This window comes from Calonectris borealis, chromosome 8, assembly GCF_964195595.1.
Source record: "Calonectris borealis chromosome 8, bCalBor7.hap1.2, whole genome shotgun sequence".
NCBI lineage: Eukaryota > Metazoa > Chordata > Aves > Procellariiformes > Procellariidae > Calonectris > Calonectris borealis.
The window spans coordinates 11,342,771-11,352,686 of NC_134319.1; the positions used below are offsets into that span (position 1 = coordinate 11,342,771).

Below are 9,916 nucleotides of genomic sequence, written 5' to 3' on the forward strand. Positions count from 1 at the left end.
CCCAGCGGGCTCCGCGCGCAGGTCACGGTGCGGAGCTCTCGGGGCCTGTGCGGCGTGAGGGGCGGCCCTGCCTCCCGTGCCGCGGCGGGGCCTCCTGGGCGGGCGCCCCGGGGGAGTGACCGTTACTTTCCCCCGTCCCGGGGCGGCGGGGGAGGCTCCGGCGGGTCGGCTGCAGAGCGGCCTGCCGGCAGGGTGTTGTGAGCGGTGTTTGCTCTGCTCGCGTTCCCCGGGAGCTGCCGGTGAACTCCTGCTGTCCCCGTGTAGCGCATTGCTCCCGTGGTGGATCGGCGGTTGGGCTGATAATCTCGGTAGAGGCCATTTCTAACGGCTGCGTGCGATTGTGTAGTTCGAGTGGGAAGGGGAAGAATTTCGGTATCTCGACGCGTGCCCTGGCCGCTCTCCAAGCCCCCGGCTGAGGCACTAGCCGAGGCAAGTTTAACGATGCAGTAGGCCCAGGTGGGCTCCTTCCTTCACAGCCCCTGGTAATGTCTGTTACTTTTGATCTACGGTTGGTTTGCAGCTTGACAGAGTAGGCCCTCAGAACGGTGCGACTGAGGAGTGCCTGCCTGGCACTGAGCAGCCGTGTGGTACCTGCGTGCGTCTCCCACGCTGCAGCGAGGCAACAGCAGAGCTAGCAGCCATCCCAAACCAAGGTGATTTGAGGGCTCTGGTGAGATCGCCTCTCTGTAAAGAGCAAGTTTTCCTAGCATAGTTACACAGTGTGCCCATCCATGCTATACCACTCTGTATTGTGCATATTTTTTTTTCATCATACACTGTTTGAAAGCCCCACCTGCCTGTGTGGGTGGATACTGCTCACTAAAATACTTAGCAAGGCCTCTGTGCTGATAATCCTTTGTCCTTCCCCATCTGAAAGTATGTGTTCTTTGCAGCTTCCCGATTCCCTACCAACATATTTGCCACGTTGGAGACCAAGCCTCAGGTTTGGATCTCCTTACCCTAATCTTTATAGCAGCTGAACATAATCTTTATAGTTCTTGTGCAACATTCTCCAGCCGTTAGTCCTGAATTTTATGAAGTGTCAGGACACCAGATCTACAAGTTGTTGGGGACAGAACTACTTTTGCATACAAGATATGCAAACTTGTTCTTTGTGGAGTTCCCTTATATATTCTAGAACCCTAAGAGTTGTTTCGTATTGTATCCGTGCCTTCTGTAGGAGGAGGGCAGAAGGATCCCATCAGTCTTGTTTAGAATTAAGATTTTTTCTCTCCCAGTATCCCTGTATTTCCGGCTTCTGAAGTTGAAGCAGCCTATTAACTATGTTCTTTCCTGGACTAAGTTATTCTCATACAAAATCTGGTTTTGTCCATCCGCTCAGATCATTGAATCATTCACTCAGTCTGTGAATTGACTAAAGCAGAAGAAAGCTCCAACAGGAGCAGATCCATAAGCTGGAAGGTAGTGAAGGTAAAGGCACTGGAACTGAAGCACTGATGGTTACAGGAGCCTCTTATACAGATCACTTCTCGTCTAGGTTGCTGAAGTTCTGTTGAAGAAGCAACAGGCTGTGAGTGTAGCCTGGCACAATGTAGCTCCATAGTGATCTGAAAACCTGAGAAGCACCTTTGCTTTCCAGGAGAGAAAATGGACAGTGGAAAACAACTTGAACAAGTTGAAGTGATTTCCTGGTTGGCCATGACCAAGCTTCGTCTAGAGTCAGGTATCCTCACGTGGAGTCCTTTGCTGAAAGGACTGGTGATGCACAATGTTTAGTCAGCTGGCCAGGTTGCTTTTGAGGGTGGTTAGTTCAAATATTTGAATTTTTAATGTGCATCTTGTCTGTTTTTCTGTCTGAATATAGTGGTCCAGGAAGACAGGGTTTCTGTGGTCTGCTGAGCATACAGCATAGTGGCAGAGGGGCATTCTTGAGCTATTGCTGTACTCTGCCTCTGTCAGGGATTGGATGGGACTGAATCCATCTTACTGGGTGTTCCTTGATCCTGTTCTTACCCCTTCTGTCCCAGCAACTGGGAGCTAGACTGGGACCTTAACACCGCCTGCCTTTCCTGTTTGCTGTTACAGAGGATGCTCAGGGATTGCAGAACAGTGCTTAGAGCAGCTTGGAGGCCTTGCTGAGGAGGACACAGGAGTTGAAAGCTGAATGGCATAACTAGCAACAGCAAGTGCTTCACCAGCAGTATGGAGATTGTGCATCTCATTTGTATCCCGATGCCAACAGTCCACAAGAAATAAACGAGATGTCAGTGCTAAGACCTTTATAGATTCAGGGCTGGTGCAGGGGAGGTACCTGAGGAAAAAGTAACATTTCCCACTTTCTTTAAGCAGTGAAAAACTACTGTGACAAAATGATGAATGTGTGAGAAAAGAGCTGGAGCATCTGCAGCGTAAAGTGAGTGAGTGGTGGTGTCTTCTGCTCCTCACATGGTCTGAGCTCTGATTCTGCACAGGACAACCTGTTGCTGCCCAAGTGATCTAGCAGAAACAGCCCCTGGTGGGAAGCACTGTAATGTTCTTTATAGTTGAGGATCTCTGTTCAGGAAAATGAAACCAGGGAACACTGATGAACAGGCAGCACTGGAGGAGAAGTAAAGAAGAATACACAGGGCTGGCAAGCTGTGACCCCATGCTGTGCTCTGGGAGAGCTGTGGGAGGAGAACATGTGTGGGGCTTGCCTGCAGCCTATGAATCCGCCCTTTGCCTTGGGAGTGGTGTGGGTGGATATAGTTCTGTAAGGTTTTGTCTGGCAATAGAGAGATGGAAAATCAGGTGCAGAATGTTGTTTAGCCATGGCCTTTTTCTTGGTCTGTGTGAGTTCAAGTTGCTTTACTGCATAGGTCGACAAGAGGAAGAACTATTGAACCAAATGTCTGCAACCGATTAAATTAAGAGAACTCGAAGTCGACACTGCAAGGTGGGCTGCTTTATAGTCACAGCTCTTCCATCAAAAATCTGGCACTGGATGGTTTGATGGCCCATGGCAGACCTACTGTTGGAATGAGCAAGCTTTGCTACTGGGATCTGTGGAGGAGAACTGAATGTTGAAACTGATATATGAAGAATTCACTGTGAATAGGAGCCAGACTGAAAAATGCTGTTGCTGCCTGCAACAGAGGAAGTATTTTTATTAAATATTGTAGTACCACTAGAAGGCTTTGATCAAGACAGGCGGTGTGCAAGGTGCTCTGCAGGCACGTTTCCTGCCTCATAGGCTTGCTGAAACAGCAAGAAGAGGCCTTCCTGCTCCAGTGTTGAATGATGGGGGGCAGTTAGAAAGGTGTCTTCAAAATAAGTATGAGTGAGGGAAAAGATAAGTGTTTGTATGTATTCTGATATAACAGGTCCTACTGCAGCCAGAATGAAATCGATAATTTTTTAGTTGTTGCAGAAGTAGATGACCTTTGCAAAAGAGAGAATCAGAAAAGACTTGATGGGAGAAGAATAGGGAATGGACAGAGCTGGGGGGTAAGGGCTGAAATGAGAGTGGGGCTAACAACTGGCCTGTATCTTTTGCACCAAGCAGCATGTTACCATTCTTCTGGAAACCTCTTGCTGCAGGAGGATACTTGCACAGCCAGGGCTTGTAATGTGCTTCCCAAGGGGGGGTAGAAGTGGGAATGGTGGCGTGTTATATATCCAGCTCTCTACTTTTTCTCAGTTGTTCCGGCCTCATCCGGACATGATTTTTCTGCAGGGTTTAATGGTGGTGTAGTGGATCAGAGGCTGCCTCTGGGAAATGCTTGGAAGTGATTGTCCCCTCTTTCTCAGGTGCTAGATCTGCTGAGCAGCCACAAAGCAAAATCTTACAGTTTAGACAAATTCAGGATGGAAGTGTGGAGCACCCAGCAGAAGCTTGGCCACATCAGGTAGAGGGGATACACCTTCAGGGAATTTGGGGGATGCCCAGGTCTGTGCGCGCCACAGGACAGCTGCTGCAGGGACAAGTGCAGCTCTTGGGTTTCAAGGGGAGTAACTGCCTGGGAGCTGCAGGAGCGTGTCACAGGGGGGTGCTGCTGGCTGGTGGCTGTTCAGAGCTCCGCAGGACAGCCCTTGCTGTTACAGTTCGCTTTCACAGGGGCTGGATTGGCAAGCTCAGAGATGCTGGGGACTGATCTCTCATCTTGCCGTTCTTGTTTGCCAGCTGTCCTTTGTACCTGCCTGGATAGAGTATTTGTCTTGTGGAGCACAGTTCATTTCCGTGGCTAGTATGGTACTGGCTTTACAGATACTGAAGGTAGTAGATTTGTCAGCTTTGTGAGGTGAGGTCTTCTGTTTAAATCCTGAACTGGTAAAGCTTGAAGTGGGTATGGCTTAAGTGTCTGCCCTCTCCTGGAGAGGACCTCTGGCTAAATGCAGGCAAGGCGTTGAGTGCTTCTGAGACAGCTAGTGAAGGGGGTGAAATGGCAGCCTCTGTTACTGAGACATTTGTATCCTGAGGGTTAGCACCTTCAGCTTATTCCATGTGGGCGTTGAGAACGGGTACCTGCTGTTCCCTTCCCAGCTGTTCTTGGAGCTGAGCTGGCAGGGTCTGAGTTAGCTCACGGTTTCCCTGAGGCATCTCATCTGCGTTGTTTAGTCAGGAGTGTTGCTGCCTGCTACCCAAGCCCTCTCTCAGGACAGTGGTGGACTCCACACGCTCTCCTGGTTGCTAGTTGGACAGTACCTTACTTGTTTTTTGCTGAAATGACCAGAAATAATAAACAGTGCCTCCAAGAAAAGGTACTCATTTGGATTGCCTAAGCTCTAATTCTTTCCCAGCTTCCCCAGCCGCCCTCACTTTTCTTTCTCACCATGCTCAGCTGGTGGGAACTAGCTTTGCTTATGCCTCTAACCTCCGCTAGCTTGGCCCTCACTCTCCCCCCGACCCCTACCCGAGGGCTCTGGCCTGCTCCCTGGAGAGAAATAAGTGACGTTGGAGCTTCTTTGTTGAGGATCCTTAGATCTCTCTGGCTCTGTTTAATTGTATCCTCTGTACAACCCCAGCTGCCCTCGGACAGCTGCCAGATGTTCTGACTGTCACAGGTTTAGCTGAGGATTCATGTCACTGTTCCCAGCGTTAGCTTTCCCGTACAGTAAAACAGCATCCAGAGAATATGCATCACTCCTCTGGGGGAAGCAGCGATGTCTCTGTGAGGTGTCTGTGTCCCAGGTATGGTTGCTTTTTTTTTTTTTTTATTATTAGGAGAAACACAACATTCCCATTCATCTCCCTCAGGCTAATGCTGATGTCACATGGGCTACAGTGTGATTTGGTGTCATCATAAAGTATTCATACAGAAAGGATCTTTCATTCTCTGTGTTCTCTGGAACAGTAAATAAGTATCACCAAAACACAATGTTGTACTGCCTATAACATAGGGGACTTCCCTTCTGCTTTCCATCCACAGCTCTTGAAACCTTTTTCTGACCCTGTTAAAGAACTATTGCTCTGCATTAGGTAGGCACCTGAGAGAGGTAGTCACACAAATTGTTTGAAGACTCATGGCAATTTGGTAACTGAAATGGAGTTAAAGGATATCTTAATTTCTTGTCTGTTTTTCTGATCTTTCTCCCTCTTGACTATAAGCATATTAATGTCTATCTTTATTAGTGGGGAAGTATTGGTGGACACTGCGTGTGGAGGTCAACATAGCTCTATTATTAGGTTTTCTTTGATAAAGGATATTTTATCAAATTGGTGAGATATTTCAATAATGGAACTTCATTGCAGTTCTCCTGTAATTAAATATTGATTCCCTATTTCTTTCTATAAAAGCCTAAGGCCTTCCCTTATTATGTCACTCTCCCACCTATTGTCAAGCTGAGATTTCATGAGATGTGTCTGTGCTGTCAACATCAGCTTAAAATGTGCCCACTCCTCTGCTTTTTCCTGCACTGACCTCACAGCACATTGCCTCCTGAGTTTCTGCCACTGCAATTGTTGGCATGCTGTAAATCCGATCAGGGAGCCGAGCTGGTTCTAACAAGTGCATCATTGTTTTGTTTTGTTTTGTTTTCCCTAAAGTGGTGTGCTTCACAGTGCTGCTGCAGGAAAAAATTGTGCTGGCACAACTGAGATAACAATGTGAACAGGGCTAGGTGGGGAGGCAGAGGTTCTGCTTCCAGACCGTTCATCTGCTGAAAACACAATTGAATTGTTCAGCAGAACTGCCTTCTGCTGCTACATGGCGTGACTTTTCAGAAAACCCGTCAAAGTGGTTCCCACCCCATCCCCACCCCCAATAATTGTTCCAGTAGGCATTGCTAAGCTTAAGGGACTGTCAGTTTTGCTTCAGTCAGATCTACAGTCTCTGACCTGAAAGATCAAGTGAAAAGTCTGTTCTTGGAGAAGGTGCCGTCCACTGAGCCTTCAGGGAAAGACAGAGATCATAGGAACTATTCCGCACTTACTCCAATGTTACTAACTCTGGGACATGGAATTCCAACCTCCCTTTGGTTTAGAGATCTCATGGTCAGGTCAGGTTCCTGTTGTCCCTTTCCAACACAAACTGACCCGTGTATTGGAAGGGTTTGGCATTGTGACTGTGGCTTTGAGCAGAAATGAGCTGGCCGATTCTTTGTGTTTTAAACGTGCATGATCTGGAGTTGGTTGGAGCCATTGGTGCCAAAGACAGACGAAATCCAGTGCCTGAACATTTTTGCCAGTGTGTTTTCCTGCCTAGGTTTGTGTATGATGGAACCTGTTTTCTGCTGCCTTGTGCCACTGCTTGTACTCATGCAAAAATAAGTAAAATGCTGTTAAATCAGAATAGCAGCGGTTTCTCCACGCGATAAGAGGTGTCACAAAAGATAGCCAGTAGAGGCTTAGGCTCCGCAAGTTCATCGTTGAACTTTTGACCTAATCTGCTGCTTGCTTCATTTCTTTTAGAGGGAAGCAAGAACTTGCTGAAAGAGGCAGAGTGGTTTTGTCCATCTTTGGGTGAGGTTTCCACCTGAGTTCAGCCTCAGAGACTTCAGCTCCGATGAGCTTTCCAGCACCGCAGAGATCAAGGTGCCTGAAGGTAAGTGTGGCTGGTTCCTGCACCCTCAGGTTCTGAAGAGCCTAGCTGGATTTTCCACAGTAATGGAAATGATAGAGGTCTGTAGAATCTGCTGTTCAGGGCATTCCAGAGGTCATACTGATAATTTGCTGTGCCCAGTTTTACTGGTAGGGGTGAGTATTAGGCACCTAAAGGCAGCAAGGCAGTACAATTTGGAGTAGTGGCCTAGCACTTGGGCCACAGTTAAAACTTTGCTCTGAGAGCACTACTGCTATGCCAGGACAGAGGTAACATGTGTGTGCCTGTCTGTTCTTTCATCCTCCCTCCCTGTCTAGTGTCAGGGTAATGTAAAGCTGCATGTGAGGGCCAATTATGATACTTATCACTTCCTCTGACAGCGCCAAGATACCACTTTTTAATGTGGCTCCATTTTGTTTTGGTGCTGACACACAGCCAGTAAGATTAGGAAGGTGAAAATTGCTCACTTCAAGAAGGTTCGTCTCTCAGCCTCTTTATCCTTTTGGATTTATGCCTTGCTTTTAGGATATAAAACCCCCTTGTGTTTGCATTAACACTTAGCATTACAGGAAATCAGGAACAAAGGGCTAATGTTCCTTTAAAAGAAAAAATTCATGCCCTACTTTAGTAAGATGCTTAAGATTGTTGTGAATGGAGGCTGTAAGGCATATTAAACTGCCCTGTGTTCTGTTTTTCCAATTTACTAATCCTGCTGATTCAGACTTTACTAGCAAACCTGCTACAATTAACTGCTTTGTAGATGCAGTGGTAACATGTCAGATTACTGTTAGGACGATGCCTAAGGAGTCTTCATGTCCCATCAAAGGGTTAAGTTTTTCTCTTCAACATTTTTTTTGAGGCACATGCCAGGTAGGGATTCCTATATAGAGTTTTACTGATCAAATGCTCAAGCAGTACCCGTCATTTAATAAGAAGAACCTAGTTACCTGTTGCTTAGTATTAGTAGTAAATATTTATATTGTAGTAGCATCAGAAACTCTGACCAATGCTGCAGTAGGGGCACCCACTACCTGTGTTGGCAGCTTGCTAGGACACTTGGGACCATGATTCACTTATATGGGCACCTATTTTTATTTGAACTTATGTAGCTTGTGAGGATGCTTGTTGGTATTTCTCTGTTTCAGTAGAAGATGAATGAGGATGTTTTTGAATTAGAGTTTGACACGGGTTGCAGTCCACACTGAACCAGCAGTGCTGGAGGGGCTAGATATAGGCTATCATTTGTTCTTAGGATCGGCATATGGGGTAAGGAGTCTGGGGAAGGCTAACTCCTTGTTCTCTTGGTGTAGATTGTAAAGATAGCTCCATGCTGTGTTTTGAGCTGGAGGAGAGCAGTGCTGGAGAAGAGTCTAGAAATAGCTGGAGTGGATGACCTCAGCAGTGACCTGTCTGACAGCCTGCCTGAACTAAAGCTGCACGACCTTTAATGTTAACTAAAAGATGCCCTTTTTACTGTAGGGAATAAATAAAAGATGGAAAGGATCTTGGCTTCCCTAGGCAGGCAAGCTCTTCTTGACTTGCTTGTTACCTGGATTTACCAGAACTGGAAGCTGTGAGGTGTGGGGCTGACCCAAGGGAGGCAACTCAAGGAAGGGAAACAGCCATTTTGGTAAGTCATTCACAGACCTGCCCGGTCCCACACTCTACCTGAGACCTGAACTGTTGGCTGTCATCTCATGCTCTCTTGCTTAGACCTGCACCTTATACCTTTACAACAGAGTGCTGTGTATTCTCTTCTTTCACCCCACGGTGAGAGACACTGATGGAGGGCCTGATTTGCGGTGCATCAATCAGCTTTTGCAGTTGCTAGCTGGCTTGCAAAGAGAGAGATGCTGTGGTGTTTGTCTGCAACGGGGGGGGATTCCTCCAAGGCCAGAGAATTCCTAGCTGCAGCCCTTTGCTTCAGCCCTCTCTCATGGGATGGGCTGTGTGATCTTGTCTTCTGAGCTCTCACTTGGTGGACCAGAACAAATTGAGAGAATTTTGTGTGTTGTCTCTACTAATGTCTTCAAATGTTTTTTCCCTAAATATACTGCAAGTTTTGGGTTATGTTGGATATTGTTTAAACTGTTGGCTAGCTAAAGCTCTGGGATATATAGCTGGGCTTAGATTGTGCCATTTAGGGAGACTCTATACATAGCAAGAACAGAACAGATATGGACTGGCCACAGATTTACCCTGTCTAACGAGAGCCAATACAGAGCAGCTGACTTGACAAGTGTTGGTAAATTGCTTCCCCTTCTGTGGCTCAAAACAGGCTAAGAAATCTTGTTTTTTGAATAGAAACTTCCATGACCACCATAAAGGGGATGTTGCTGGGTTTGTTTTATGAGAATAAAGCGCCATAGTGGCAAAAAAGGGCCTTGTGAAATTTCCTAATGTGGTTTGAATTTTTTTATTCCATTTTCCTTTGAGAGAACTTAATTTTAGAATTGTTAACTGGTGAAGAAGGGAAGAGGTGAGTGAACGATACTGAGTTCAGAAAGCCTTAGAGTACTGGGAAAGAGGACAACTGGCTATTTGATGGTGAAGGCTTTGTAGTCCAGCAGATGGGATAGTGCAGGAGATGATAGATTCCGTTTGCTGCCTGCTTCTCAGTCCATACAAAGGACCTTGGGATGTGGCACAGAGTCAGGGATGCTGTAAAGGGGGCCAGCAGGGCTTGGTTAGGACTGGTTTGAAAAGCAGGCAGAGGCTGGTGGTGCTGAAAGTAGTAGTAGGAGTCATTAAGTGGGGGCTTGAGCACAGATCAAGGCAGGACACAGTGGCGGAGGCTGCTCCTGTGACCTTCATCTCATTCAGTTGCATGAACTGTGGCTTTTGCTTTGAAGATCAGTCTGAGATCAGTTAGTTTTCCCTCCCCAAGGAACAGCTGCTTCCCAGAGTTCAACTCTGCTTCTTAGAGTGGACCTGAA

The 9,916-nt window shown here is 46.9% G+C and overlaps 1 long non-coding RNA gene across 4 annotated transcripts; it reads left to right on the forward strand.

Moving 5' to 3' along the window:
• Positions 1–3: 3 nt before the first annotated feature.
• LOC142084843 (uncharacterized) lies at positions 4–9,911 on the forward strand. Of its 4 annotated transcripts, none has more exons than XR_012674457.1 (4): positions 4–76; positions 117–653; positions 6,851–6,983; positions 8,460–9,911. It is a non-coding gene; the product is annotated as an uncharacterized LOC142084843 (long non-coding RNA). The 4 variants fall into 4 exon arrangements; XR_012674456.1 differs by adding an exon at positions 5,056–5,131 and having other exon boundaries at positions 27–653; XR_012674458.1 differs by having other exon boundaries at positions 27–429; positions 521–653.
• The last annotated feature ends 5 nt before the right edge of the window (positions 9,912–9,916 follow it).